This window comes from Quercus suber, unplaced genomic scaffold (assembly GCF_002906115.3).
Source record: "Quercus suber isolate HL8 unplaced genomic scaffold, Cork oak 2.0 scaffold_207, whole genome shotgun sequence".
NCBI lineage: Eukaryota > Viridiplantae > Streptophyta > Magnoliopsida > Fagales > Fagaceae > Quercus > Quercus suber.
The window spans coordinates 1,043,223-1,056,150 of NW_027069665.1; the positions used below are offsets into that span (position 1 = coordinate 1,043,223).

At 33.4% G+C, this 12,928-nt stretch overlaps 1 non-coding gene across 1 annotated transcript; it reads right to left on the reverse strand.

Annotated features, from left to right (window-relative positions):
• Positions 1-787: 787 nt before the first annotated feature.
• Positions 788-2,567, reverse strand: LOC112028457 (uncharacterized). The gene is made up of 2 exons (XR_010631299.1): positions 2,199-2,567; positions 788-1,303 (listed from the first exon to the last, which is right to left on the reverse strand). It is a non-coding gene; the product is annotated as an uncharacterized LOC112028457 (transcript).
• Positions 2,568-12,928: the final 10,361 nt, after the last annotated feature.

The window sequence follows — 12,928 nt, forward strand, 5'->3', positions numbered from 1 at the left end:
AATATTAATATTATATATGTAACAATAGAGATCTCATGTGAGAAAACATGAGGCTCTACCAAGTAACACATTTCTCGTAACTCTCTCATTTAAGCTTCCATCTCATCAAAGTATAAAAGCATAGACATTATGTTAGAGACCTTGAGGCTCCATCAAGTAGCACATTCCTTGAAACTCTTTTGTTTAGGCTTCCACCTCATCAAAGTTTGCATTTATGTCAAATTTTTAATTCGTTAAATATGTCAATGAGTAAATACACATTAATTATTTATAAGTGTGCATTAATTTTATACACACACACACACACACATATATATATATATATGTATTTAAATTTTATATAAGAAAGCAAAAACCTCATGTAGAAAATTATATAGTTCTACCATGTGGCGCTTTGTTAAAGTAATTTTTCATTTAACTTTCCACCTCACCACTCTTTACCTATTTACATATTTTGGATTATAATAAAATTCATTTAATAGAATATTACTATTTTCACTAAGTGTTTTACCTATCACTATCATACTTTAATAACATAAATGTGACATCATACAAAAAATTTAACAATAATATTACAAAAAATTAATACTAACTCTAATGCATTGAAGAAACAAAAACCATGATTAAACAAACAATCAACTTATTAGTTACACGGTTAAACCACATAATAACTAATTTCTAATTTATATGACATTTACTCTATATTCCAAATTCTCCATCCCCTTAATTTTGTATTACATTATTAATTTAAAATAAACCTCATCTTCTTCTCAAAAATAAAATAAAATAAAATGAAATAAACCTCATTATATTATCACAACACAGCTTCATGTTATTACTTTAAAATATTTAAAATATTTTATATAATCTTCTCACATAGCATCTTAAAGAATTATCTACACATCGCGTGGGCCTATTGCTAGTACATCAAATAGCTGTCTCAACTAAGATTCAGGGTGCTATATAGTATGTACAACAATCAAATAGAATGATTTACAGGCCTCTGGATAGTTGTGGAAACCTGACTTAAATCCCGACCCTAGTCAAGGCAAACTCATATAAAGCCTGTACAAGACTTCTAGACTTTCCCTCTTCAGGCAACTTTAAAAGGCGAGCAACTTTTGAGAACCCATAATGGTGCACAAACATAGAATCTTCCTTCACTTCTTGTCTCACCTCTGCGTCAAGAAGGTTTGGTCTCGTTAGTGCCCACTGCATGGCCCATATGGCCAAAGGGCGCATGTAACATAAAGATCTGTATTGGTTCTCCTTGTTCCAAGCTTCCGGAGTTTGAAAAGAATAACTGTGCACAAAATGGTAACTTGTTAATAATCTAAAAGAAGGAAATTAGGTATCACCTAAATGAATTAACCAACAGTTAACTAAAAAATTCTTCCAAGAATAAACTGGTCAAAAAGTGTCTTGAATGACATCATGAATATCCAGTATTGTGTTGTATTTCAGAATCAAGAAAAGAACTAATGGTTTGAGCAAGTAAAAAAAAAATATGGTTCTAATAAACAAAGATGTGAAGTGCAAGCAACCATTTAGGTTTCTTTTTTTTCTTTCCTTTCATTTTTTGCCTTCTATACTTTTGCCTATTTCTTGCTACATAAGATGTCATGACCTCAAGGTGACAGCACAGAGCACGATTTATGTCAAAAAGATCATATGGGCTTTAGTTTTGAATAATGGGATTAAAATTATTACTGACGAATGGTTCAAAATGAAACTCTTAAGCCAAAAGAAATATTATCAAGAAAATAAGCTAATAGCATGCTACATCCACATCCTTTCTTTTTTGATGAAAATATCCTCACGCTTTTGGCTCTTGTAAATAAAGATATAGTTATATAAAGTTGCATAAGTGATATGATTTTATCAGGCCACAAAGTCAAAGAAAATATCAATTTGATTTAGGCAAACTATTGCATCTACTAACAGTTAACGACAGAGATTCGCAAGAAAATTTGTACAAGATTGACAATTATATATATATTGCAAGGAGGGGGAGGAGTAATAGAAATATAGGATTAACCAAGCATCCTTATCAAAAACAAGGAAAACGAAACGAGCAAAGTTCACTTCTGTTCAATGCGACAAACAGTCATAATGGCTTTTGGTTATTAATCTTGAGCTGCGTGAGTTAATAAAACAAACTAATTCTAGAAGAAAAGGCAAACGACGAGCTAACTCACCCAAGTCCTTCTTTAGACCATGCAGCTTCGTAGACTCCAACTGCAGTCTGAAATGCCATATCAATCATATCTTCGTGGATCATTGTTGCAGCAACAGCATATGTGACTCCAGGCCATATTTCTCTTGATTGCATGGATGACATGTCAACATTTCCATCAGGTAACATCCCATTGACAGCTCCCCACCTTCCATTCTTCAACTTTGAGACATTGTAATTAAAGACCTTTTCTAGTGCACTTTTGGCCTTGTCTTCGTCAACAATTGGTAAAAGACCGCATGCTCTAGCATACCTACAGAGTTAACACGCAGAAACTTCTAATCCACCACCATTGTTATTGAAAGAAATAAAATAACCATGCATGACACAGTACAGGAAAAAAAAATATATATATATATATATAAATTAAAAAAAAAAAAAAAAAAAAAAGACCATTTTAAGGTCACGAGTATAGACACTTTAGTTCTCCCACATTTTTTTTAAAAATTCAAAAATTATTTTTTTACACAATACAGCAATAAATCCATAGTCCAAATCTGATGTGGATGATTTATAGCACCCCCCCCCCCCCCTCTCCAAAAGAAGAGAGAGAGAGAGAGAGAGAGAGCTGAAGATGAAAGGATAAAGGAGCAGCAGCAAAAAGTAAATACAAAGACAATGAGCTCTACCTCAACTTCAAGGCCCATCAGGAGCATGTGTAATTTACCAATCAAAAGAAAAGGTAAATATAAACATTGTATGCAAAAAAATCATTCAACAATCGGCCAAGTATGGGATAAACCATATCTCTGCCAACAAAAAAGATGGGATTGATTATCCGGCCTCTTGTAATGTAGTTAAAATTTTATGTTAAGTTACTAAAAGTATGTGCTACCAGCTGTAAGTTTCAGTGTTTTTTACTTAACAGTATTCATGCCTAGGGGTAATTCTATACTCATTTGTTCTGAAAACTTACAGAATTATAGATAGCAGATAATAAAGTGAAAAAGTAATAAATAATCAGAATGACAGAAAAAATACCTAAGGTTTGCTGTTTTCCCTCTCTATAAACATAACTAGCATCATTACTAATATAGAATAAGCTATACTCATTAGCTTACAACCAAAGGCAGAAAGACAAGAAAGGAATTTCTACCGCTGAGTACAACACATCTAAATGTTGCAGCAGTTTAGAAAGTAGGCAGAAAAGCTAATTAAAAAGCTTGACAACTATGAACAGAAATCACTTCACCTTTTCAAAAACAGTATACACCATTTAAACCTTTCGAACATATAGAGAAAGTTCCATTGTAGTCCTTAGAAAGTAAAAGGGAGAAGCTGTCTCAGTATATAACCAAGTACCTTATTAGTCGAAGACTTAGAAAGTTCCCTCTCTTCTTCAACGAGACCATTTCCCAACACCTTCCCCTCAAACATTTTTCCTGTATTAAACAAAGAACAACCACATCAGGCCATTTGCATTTTATATAATTCATCACATAGTTCACATTCTTTTGAAGCCCATTTGGTTACCAAGAAGTCAGAAGACAAGGGTATAAACATAGAAATCTTACAAACATTCTAACCCCATATGTACAAAATTCCAATTCTTTTTTCCTTTCTCCATTGTCTCATAAACCACAAATAGCATTATACATTCTTTCCCAAATCAATTACTACAATATTTCATTGGCAGAACAGTTGTGGATGGCCTCTAGTTATAAACTTTAAACTATCATTATAATACGTGTGAACTAGTTTGATTTTGTACCGCACACTTCCCATCATAAACAGAGCTCAATTGAAGTTATGCTCAACATTATTTAAGTATACTGAATGCGCAGCACTGGAAATCACATTAGCAACTTATTTACACAAAGAGTGAAAGGTTATAAATTCCAATTATGTTACTCAATAACACATTCCCATGAATGCATATATCAATACAATAAGTGTTAAAACAGATTTTTTTTTTTTTTTAAATGTTGAGGATAAGGCAACCTACAATCACCTTTCACAGATCCCACAAAAGTGGGAGCTTTGTGTAGTAGTTACAACTTTTTTTAGGCCTTCAATTCACCAAAATAATACCGCAACTACATAAAAACTTCCAACTTCTGTAAAATTCATACCAGATCTCTCTCTCTCTCTCTCTCTCTCTCTCTCTCTCTCACACACACACACACACAAGCGCGTGCTGCATATTCATAAGAATTATAACCCATTTCATAGCAAAACTCATCTTATTACTTTGCATCATAGAAACTTCAACTACATTACTCACCAATCACCTACAGTCACACACCCACAAAACCATCATATATTATCCAATAACCCATTAACTTCACATACTATTCATAACCCATTTCACAGCAAAATTCATCAGATCAAAACTCACCAATCACCTACACACACACACACACACACACACACACAAAAGCATCATATACTATCCAATAACCCATTAACTTCATAACATAAACCATTTCCAAACAAAATTTCATCTGATTATTTTGCATCACAGAAATTTCATGACAACTCACCAATCACCATACAAACATGAACAAAAATGCACATTTTCAGACACACAAAAACCCGCAAACAGTAAAACATACATACATATATGCATGTCGATTTTTCCCATAACCCATTTCTCAGCAAAATTCATCTGATTAATTTGCATCACAGAAGCTTCATGACAACTCACCAAATCACCATACACACATGTACAAAAATGCATACTTTCAGAACACAAATACCCACAAACACTAACACATACATACATATATGCGTGTCGAATTTTCACGTCAACTTTCAATTAGACCATGAAAAATGAAGTGGGTCAAACCAAGTGATTAATCCAACAAACTTAAGACAAGCAAAGATTTAACATCGTCCAATGCAACACATAAATCATAAATGCAAAATAAATTGGATGAACCATACGATCTCTAACCTGAGAAGTTTAATTGTCAGACTGATGAAACTAAGAACTGGTTGTGCAGAGAAAGAAAGAGTTCGACGAATAGTTATTGAGTCTGAGTCAGATGCGTTTGCTTGGTCTGAAAATCTTATGTAAGAGTCAGATTTTGACCGTTTTTTTTACACTGACGGATTTGTATGGTTACCTTTTTTTTTCCTGTCTTCTTATTCCTTGCGTTTTTTTTTTTTTTTTTTTATGACCGGATTTTTATTTTATTTTTTACCCGTAAAAGGCGATTATGAGAATCACTACTTTCCCCTTTTACCTCCTAAAGTGCAATCCTTCTTCAAGTATCTTAAACTTACATTACGGGGTATCTTATAATCGGCATGAACTTCTCCATTGCCTCTTCAAACTCGCTAACTTTTTAAACCTACCCATCCCTAGGAACGGCTAAAAGACTCAGGGAAAGAGAAAAGAAAGAGAGAAAACGTGAATTAGAGGAGAAGAAAACTTACAAAAATGAGGAAAGCTACTCAAACAGGCTTTTTATGCTGAAAGAAACGTGAATTTGGTGGGAGACTTGACCGAATTCAGGATATGTGCGCGAGAACTCTTAAGTGCAAAAGTAAATAGGCAAATTTGTTCAGATGAGTATTTATACCCAATTAAAAGGACCATGCGGGTTTCCCGCCCATAAAGGTGAAAAAATCCCCACCGTTAGATTACCATCACACCGTTGAATGTGGGGAGCACAGAGCCGTTAGAATTTAATGAGAGCGCGCTCCGTATACCGAAGCGCCAGAAACATGCCTTGGACAAGTGAAGAGACTCTAGCATTGATAGAGGACAAGACTTGACAAGTCATGACAAAGGCTCGAGGACATCAAAATCCTCCTCTCCACCCGAGGAGCTAGATAGCAGGATTTTGAGGGGCTATTTTAGGGTCGAAGAATTTGACAACTGTGGCCTACTTTATACTAAGCCCAAGGCCCACGCCGAGGAGGGAGAAATGTCCGAGGACGAAAGAAACAAGTCCAAGGTGCCATGAAACATCGCCGAGGACAATCCTGTCCTTAGCTAGTCAAGATCACAGAAGGGAAGAGCGGCATGCCATCAAGGGCAGTCTCCCAGAGCATCTAAGGAAAAGGACAAGTACAATGGGCCAACCATTGGAGCATGATAGAGGAGTAATTCAGGGAGAAACTGTCACCTCTGCATTAAATGCTCACAACTAACATCTTAGCCGCATTAATAAGGAAATGACCCTTGAACAGTGCCGCCTTGATTACTGCAACTCACAGGAGGTTTAGGAAGGTGGCTAATGGGACAAACCTCGAGTAGTGACCTACATAATCAACAAATGGAGGGCCAAGATCAACTGGAAATGGGTATATAATGTAAGAAGTCCTTTAGAAGAGGGGATCGGAAGTTAGAAACAAAAAACACAACAACAACTTGTATTGTCCTCAAACCCTTGTAACCAGACATTGAAGAAATAATAAGAACAATAAGCCCTTAGAGGAGGGCCGAGGACAAAATTTTACACTTTAATCCACATACTTGTTATTCAACCGTTCATAGTCATGTCTAGTTGTTGTATTCTCACTAAAGCCTAGTTTTTCAACCTATTCTTTATAAATTTATTGTATTGGGCTAGTTGGGTCTAAGTCCACTCATCCAATAGAAGAAATGCTCAAATCTAGTCCCTACATAGGTCATTAACTAAAATTACAGGAATGATTTAAAAAAAAAAAAAACTAACACTTTAATTTGTTGAATTGGTCAACTGTAAGCCTGCATGTGATAGATTCATATAAAAAGTAAGAGCAACGCTATATCCATAATATTTTCATAATAAATTTTATGTGGTAGATTATTACTGATATACTAAAAAGTAATTTAAATGGTATATTCAAATTAGAATAATAACAACAACTTGCTATATTTAATTTTTTACCAAAAAAAAAAAAAATTTGTGTACATAATCCTTCTAAAAAAAGTAATGAACAAAAAAGTCATCCATTTCAGTTAGTAGTGAAATTTGGCATGTTTAATTNCACTAAAAACCATTGAAAGACCACAAAAATGTAAAAAAAAAAAAAAAAAAAAAAAAAAGGAATAATTACAGTAAACCCACCTATGATATAGCCTATTTTCACTTTGTCTATCCATAATTTAAACATTTACACTTTGCCCACCTGAGTTAACTTTCATTAAAAGTCTGTTACCCACCTCTCCTTTTGTCGTTAAAAAAACACATTTTTAGGGAAAAACAAACATAACAAAAATAAAAAAGCTAGGGTTTTGATTGCTTAAGAACTTCTATAAGAACAAAGTGGAGGAATAACGCACAAATCTCACTCTGATCTTGGCTTTTCTCCCTACTGTGGCTGGGATTCAAAGTGGGTTTAAAGTTGGAATTGGGGTCCAAATGACAACATGGGGCAAATGGGCGTCTGAAATCCGAGAGCCCAGGAAGAAAAATCGAAACTGGCTTGGAACATTTTAGAACCCAAAATGGCAGCCCGAGCCCATGACGTAGCAGCACTGAGCATCAAGGGAAACTCGGCCATCCTTAACTTCCTGGAACTAGCTGGGTCATTGCCCCGACTCGCTTCCAACTCACCCCGAGATGTCCAGGCCACTGCTTCCAAAGTGGCTTCTATGGTCGACTTCTACATTCCCAAAATGAAAATGTTGTTAATGGTGGCAGTGAACGGAGCAATGACAAACAAATATTGTAGCAATGCAAGTTCTAGCATTGGCCATGGGTTCCTTCACATTGAGTTTGGCTCCGACTATGACTTCGATTCACCTCTCTCTCTCTGCTATCTTATTTCTTTGTTGTGGGTGTATTGGGTTTGTGTTTGTGTTGCTAGATGTGGTGGGTCTGGGTTTTGAAGAGGGGTTTGCTTTGGTTTTGGTTTGAGATTTGAGAGAGAACTAAGGTGAAGTTGTGTATGATTTTTGTGAATGACTTAAAGTGTTTGAAAGGATTTTTGTGAAATTAGAATAGAGCACTTTCAAGTGTAGGATTTTTGTAAATGTTTTTTAGGACTTGTGCGAATATGAAAATTTTATTTGGATTGATTGGCTTAAGACTGTTCATACCAAGAGGAAGTGTGTTCTTGAACCCAAGCTTAAAATTTTTTACAAATTTGCGTTTAGATTTTCTTTCTCTTGTTTTTGGTATAATTTTTTGTTTTGAGAGGAAAGAGACATAAAATGAGAGATAGAAAACCATTTTGAACCAAATTTGTTGGCCTGTCCATTTGATCTTGTTTTGATACACATTTTGTTTCTCTGCAAAACCCCCCTCTTTGATCTCGTTTGTTTGAGTTTTTTCTATTGTTTTTTGTTTTTAGAGGAGAGAGACATAAAAGTGAAGATAAAATACATTTTTACTCCTGATTTTAACAGAGGTGGGTAACGAATGGGTAACTGATTGAAGTTTAGGTGAACAAAATGTAAATATCTAAAACATGGGTAGCTAAAGTGAAAACGGGTCATACCACAAGTGGGTTTACTGTAATTATCCCAATAAATAGTAAAAAATCAACTAATAACTTGAAATTTTTGAATTTTCTTGCTCCAACTTTTTGGGCCACCAAACAGAGTAATATGTAGCCATGCTATTTACCTTTGTTATTGACGTTCTCGACGTCAATGGAGAAATCTTTCTTCTAGGGTTATGCCCCCAAATTTAGAAAAAGTCAAAAAGCACTCGATTCGCAATCGGCCATGGCAGTTCGCCGAACGCAAATGACGTCGTTTGCAACCATCACCCTGATCCTGATGTTTCTGGTCTCTGTCGACGCAGTGAGCGACAATAACGACGAGTACTTGCCGTGCTTTGACATGACGATGGCTCGCTCCGACGGGTTCTCCTTGGGGTTCGCTTTTGCTAGGAAAACCTCTTTCTTCTTCAACACAACACAAGTATATACAATAAAGAAATTTTATTTTTATTTTTATTATAATTTTTTTTGAGGTAATAAAAATTATTTTATAATAATTCATAGTAGTTCTATACTTTTATTAGTGGTATTTTTTTTTTTGTTGATTAAATAATTATTTAATCTAACAAATTAATCATAGACCAATGTTGCAAGTCCATTTTCAAATAGAGGTAAATTTGTCTATTTAAATCATTTTCTCTCATTTTCATCCTAATTTTTTAAAAATCCAAAAAAAAATGAATGGCTAATTACTTCCTAACCCCTTACTAATTTTAAAAAATCCAAATAAGATGAATGATAACTATTCTCCTCTACTATCCGCCCCATTACTCTCCTCCTCTCTACTCCTCTCTACTCTCCTCCCTCTCTAAACTTCCAAACAAGCCATAACTACTACTCCAATTCCAACCAAGTTTAAATCCCTGAATATTGCAGCGTCAAAGTTGACTTTGTGGTAGTTTAACTCAGGTGGGCGCCATTGTTGCGTGGTGGTGGAGGGAGTCAGTACCGGGTCCATCTGTTGAGCAACCAGGAAGTCTTGCAGCAAGTTACCCGCCAATGAGAGAATATGAGCCGCAGGGTGCAGGGTGGCCAAAATGGATGGCGTTTCTCTGATTCCACAAGAGCCAAGCCGCAATAGTAAATACCTACGTTCTGTAATCTTCCTGGACCTGCAAAAACCAAGATAGTAAGTCGCTAAAACTCAGGGGATGGGGGGAACTTGTATGGTTGAAGTATTGAGATGAGCTCCAAGTTGGCTCCACTTCTCTGCAAGACCAGATGGCATGCACTGGGTCTTTTGGGTAGGTTGACTACGATAAGGCATGATAATCAACAATGACAAGTTTATATTAGACTATTAGTAATGAATTATTCTAAATTTTTATAAAATTTCTTTACAAAAGTTTAACAATAGTTAGTAAAAAAAACTGATAAATTTAGAATAAAAATATAAATTTTATCAAGTACCAAAATACTTGTACGTAATGGCAAACCTCTCCATAATCCATTGAAAAAAAAAGAAAAAAAATGTACTAAGTAAAATTCACACATAATATTTTTAAATACACTTTAATAAATAACATTTTAAAACAATAAATTTAATTGTGAAGTAAGATAATTTTGAAAACATGCCCTTAAGTAGAGGGCATGTTAATACACAATATTTTAAATATTTATTTAATAAAGGTTGGTCAATTAGATGTTAATTGAGGAAAAATTATTTTTCCCTTCAAATTTGGGGTAGATTGTCATTTTCCCAAATTTTAAGAGAGATGAGTATAATTATTGTGTATATATAAAAATTAGGATTAACTATGGTATCGGTCTCATAATAATTACATTTTTTTATAGATCAAGACATCAAAAAATTCTTTTTTTATTATTTTTTGAAATAGGTGAGATTGCTTTGATCACGATTTTTTGGAGCATATATATTTATTTAACTACAAGAGATTTTATCATATCAAGTCACACCAAATTTCATTCTCAAAAAAAAAAAAAAAAGTCACACCAAATTTCAATCTGTAATATTAATTTACTAATAATGAACAAAAAAAAAACTAGTATTGTGCATACATAGTGCATGGTTACCAAAAACAAAGAAAACTCAGATGCAATCATCTTAAAAGAAAAAATGAAACTGTTGTGCAAGCTTTTTTAGCTTATTTAAGAAGATTGTGTTAATTTATTTAAGGGTAAATTATGTATTTGGTCTCTATTCTTTACAACATATTTCAATTTGGTCCCTAAAATTTTTAATTGTGTCAATTTGATTCCTACATTTTAGTGTCGTGTCAATTTAGTCACTACCATTATCTTTGAATGGAAATTGCTGAAGTGGTAAACAATTAAAATAAAAAAGTAGTTTATTGTCACATTAATGGAATTTTTTTTTTTTTTTTTACTGTTTGCCATGTCAGTAATTTTCATCCAAAAACACCGCTATACGATATGAACCTATAGTGACATTTTTGTAAAATGTTGCTATAAGTCTATAATTACGGTACAATAGTGGCATTTTAAAGACTTATAATAGCATTGAAAAATGCCACTATAACCCTTGCTTTTTGTAGTGAGATAACAGTATGGACTAAATTGACATAATTGAAAAATTAGGTATCAAATTGAAATATGGCGTAAATGATGGGCACCAAATACATAGTTTACCAATTATTTAATCCCTCAAATGAGTCTGTTGACAATAGCAAACCCATTAGCCTTTTGACAAAAAATAGCATTTTCCAGGCTAAAGACACAACGACATAAAATATAGGAATATGTAGAATTAGTCTATCTAAGTTAGGACAAACACAAATTAATAATAGTAACAAAAATTGAAGAATAGGAAAGGTCCTAAGTCCTAACCTGTTATGCTTGTTTTCTCCTGTGGAGATTGATTATTATTGTTTTTTTGGTTTTCTCCCTTGGATGTATTATCAGATGTGGGTGATCCTTCTAAACCTAATAGATTTTGTTACTAAATCGTGTAAAGCCCGTGTATTGTGGATAAGTTTGTAGTTTATTTTGTTTATTGGATAAAAATATATTTATGCATTAAAAAATTCATTTATTCTTTTTTATTGTAAAAATAAGCTTTGTCCAAATGATTTACAAGAACAAAATTTGGTTTCTTCAAATTTTTAATGGTTGAAAAAGAGTACATTATTGTATTTCAACATGTGTGAAAGGCATGTTGCATGGGCAAAGTGGCTAATTTTCATCCGTTAAGATTTCAAAAACAATTTTACTTTTTTATTATAAATATTTTTAGTAAACGGTTTTAGGTGAGATTTTTAGGGTTTATAAAATTATTCTATAATAGTTTCTAAATCATATTCATTAATTTTTTTTTATAAATGAATAGACTGGATTACATTATATCATAAACAATTTAAATATAGATCAAATTTAGTATTAGTTAATATTTATTTAAAATATTATTGAAAATTTAAAATATCAAAAATACCTTTAGCATTTTTCTTTTAACATGACCAAATACGTCAAGCTCCAAAATAATCAATATGAACCTCCTCATGCTTCCCTCCTATTTTGTTTGTTTGATTTTAACATTTTTGAAAAAATAAATTATTTCTTCTTCAAAAGTATTTTTTAGAAAATTGTACATTTTTAGACCCTTTAAGATACAAGTTGTTTTATCTAGTTATTTAGCCAAGTGATTACTTAGATAAATTATTAGATCTAGGAAGCACATCCAAATCATATTATGTAAATAATGCAGAAATATAAAGAACACACGATATTATAATTTAGGAAAACCAAACTGGTAAAAAACTTGGAGAGGAATTAACCTAACTATCCTTAAGGTAAAAAAAATTCACTATGAAAGAATTAAAGTTTGTACAATAGAACCACTAACATCCTATTGCTACCTCGTGTAGAAAACTTACTACCACGACCACGTGACAGCTCCGAGTCCAGGGACTACTTCTTTCCTTGATCCACTGCAACCACAAGTACTCCCACTTGTGACTTTGAGACTCCACTCAAAGGTTTCAAATCTTCTTTAAGTTCTTTATGCAGCAACTAATGCGATCACCAAGTTCTTGACATGAATCTTGATCTTGATAACCCTAACTGTGTATGAAGGTAAACACCTCTAAATCTCACAAGAGATTCAACACGCAACATAAAAAAGACTTCTAAAACGTAGCTAGGCTTTTTATTTTTATACTTGGAGTAAAACATAAAACCCTACACGTCATATGGGCTTGGGCTGAATTGGAAATTTTGCAGAAAAATAAATCTGCACGAGATTCGATCGATCGAGTCTAATTTTCGATCGATCAAGTCTTGTAGATTTAAACCAATAAATCCTGTAATCACTTGATTCCAATTTTACAAATA